The sequence below is a fragment of the Pollachius pollachius genome (genome assembly GCF_949987615.1).
Source record: "Pollachius pollachius genome assembly, chromosome: 6".
NCBI classification, from domain to species: Eukaryota; Metazoa; Chordata; class Actinopteri; order Gadiformes; family Gadidae; genus Pollachius; species Pollachius pollachius.
The window spans coordinates 16,741,084-16,744,065 of record NC_136939.1 but is presented as its reverse complement, the minus strand read 5'-3'; positions in this window follow the sequence as shown (position 1 = coordinate 16,744,065).

Genomic DNA, 2,982 nt, shown 5'->3' with positions numbered 1-2,982 from the left:
TCCTCCTCACAGATATTGTTCTTTCTCTAACCTTCAGGCCTGCGTTACCACAACACTACAGGAGGCACGAACACAAAGGTTGAACTAGGAATGACAGCTTAGGGGATTTTTGGGAGAGATTTCATGATCGTGACATGGCAACTTCCTTCAAAACTATACTTTAAATGCTACTTAAATGCTCCTACCATATTCCACTTCAAATGCTGGGGCTCAAACAAAACAACATCCACAAGGCTAACAGCGAGCAGCAAGCCAACAAGTCCACAAACAACAACCCTTTTCCCTCCCATTTAGTTCTCTCTCCATAACATGGATCCCCGTCAGTGGCTGCGTGTTCGCTGATGTGGGCAGGCATCGCGATGGTCGGCCGTCAGCTCTTCAAAGCTGTGCCTAAACCCCAGGATTTCCCTGATGACAACAAGTGATGGATGAGCTGGGAAACTCTGAGAAGGCCAGAGCCGAGGGAGAGGTGGCCACGCCGGGGATTGAACCAGCGTCTTCCGGCTTCACTCAGGCTTCCTGGTTGTGAATTTGAAGGAGGTTGCTACTGGAGAGCACGAGGAACACACCGAGACACAGGGGCAGGGTCTCTCTGCCATAGAAAACCTGTGGGGTGGTGGACTTTTACCAAAGTGTGATGTCTTTGTTCAGAGTTGAGTGAACATGCTTTTGAACCACCCACACACGTGCACACGGGCATGTGGAAACACACACTCACATACACGCATGTATACATCCACACCAAGACACAAACACAGACAGACTCGCACATGCACACATGCACATACACACAGACATACACACATAGTAAGACACATTTTGTCCTTGGTATTCTAAACATGGTATTGTGGCACTTTTTAAATATCACTCTCTTTACATCTAAGATCAGTGTAATTTGAATTATTTCAAACATGGCCTTTTTTATGGGGTTTTTCAAGGTGTATACATTAAGTTGAGGATTTAATGACACCTCTAGACTAAAACAGTGAAATATTTGTAAGGATATGAATTTACAGTAGATTTCTAAATACAATGATAAGGTAGCAAATAGTTGTAGAGTTATTGTGTGTGTGTGTGTGTGTGTGTGTGTGTGTGTGTGTGTGTGTGTGTGTGTGCGTCTGAATGTGTGTGTGTGTGTGTGTGTGCGTCTGAATGTGTGTGTGTGTGTGTGTGTGCGTGTGTGTGTGTGTGTGTCAATAAGTATGACATTTGGGTCCGTTAACAAGCATCACTAGGGTAAAAGCACCTAGAGAAGTAAGTACACAGAGTCTCAAGTTCTCATAGACTTACAGTTTTTCTCAGTCGCTTTGGTACATTTCTCAGATCAGAATTGAAATTCTCAAAACTACATGCTCAATCTTCACATCATTGTGTCACTTGTGCACATCAAAAAAGCAGTTTCTCATTTCTTTGAACAAGTTGCAAATGCTTTGGTACATTCATGCAAGTGATTATGTACAATTCTCTGCTCTTTCCTACATTATCATTTGCTTATGTCATGTTGATCAAAATGTATTGTAATGGGTCTCTATTGAATAGTCTCACCCCCACAACATTTAGGCATTAGTTCATTGCATAGGTCTTTACATGCAAAATGGTTGAACAAGTTGTCATAAAACGTCAACCATATTTCTATACATTTCAATTAGACTTTTTTTCTAAATCTGTCCTGAATTGGTAAATTGCTCCCAGGTGAATCTTGACTTTCTCTAATGAAGGGAAATGTGTGAAGTGTTAGACAAACCAACGATCAACCAGTTTACTGAAGGAGCTCAAAGGTGCATCTCATGAACCATCAAGTATATGTATAGCTGGAGCACAACACAATGTTACAATGTTTGACAATGGAAGGACAAGGAATTGGACAGGGTCAACAGCCAGAGAGAAGAGGAAGAGGATTGAGGCTGCATGGCGGAGGAGTTGGGAGGCCCAACAGAGGAAGAGGCAGATTACACGTTCCTGATGAGATAAGAGCCACACTTGTAGACCATGTTCTCAATCATGGGCTTACAATGGCCGAGGCTGGTCGAAGGGTGCAGCCAAATGTTGGGAGAACAACTGTGTCCTCAATCATTCAGACTTTTTGTCAACAGAACAGGTATGCAATCTAACGATAGGCAATGTACTGTATACTTTCAGTAATGCTTCATACAATATTACAGTATTCCATTGCCTTTTACAATATACAGTAAGTATACTTTTACTGTACTGTATTTCTTTCCACATAGGATTGCAAGACAACCTCCCAGAGGTGGCAGAGGGCCTCTTTTCACACCTGAACAGGAGCAGGCTATTTGCACCATGGTTGTAGAAACCAATCCCATAAGACTAAGGGAGATAAAGAGTGCCATTATAGAGCACAACAACATCTTTGAAAACATCCAAACAGTCAGCATCTCAACCATTGACAGGGTGCTGAAGAGACACCAAATGAATATGAAGCAGCTGTACAATGTTCCATTTGAATGAAATGGTGAAGGAGTGAAGGAGCTGCGCTGCCACTATGTACAGGTAAAGCATGTATGAGCACGCAGTAACTTTACCGCACAGTAAACAGTACAATATTGTATAGTGATATACAGTACTGTAAGTGTGACCCTTACACATTTTCTATGGCTGAATAAAAGAAGATGCAATATGTGCTATATACATTTGATGTAACTGTATCTTGTCCAAAATGAACATGCATGTAATTCATAAAACTCATTTTGTGTCTTCTGGATATAGCCTATAATGGAACTTGAAGCAAGTGAACCAACGCACAACTTCATCTACGTAGATGAGGCTGGATGAAACACAGAAGGCGTGGTCGAAATATCATCGGCTACAGAGCTACAGTTGATGTGCCAGGCCAACGGGCGGGAACATAACGATAGGTGCTGCTATCTCTGAAAATGGTGTGCTAACGCATATTCCCATTATTGGGCCATACAATACAGAGCGTCTTGTCACCTTTTTAGACACTCTCTACAGGGATCTCTT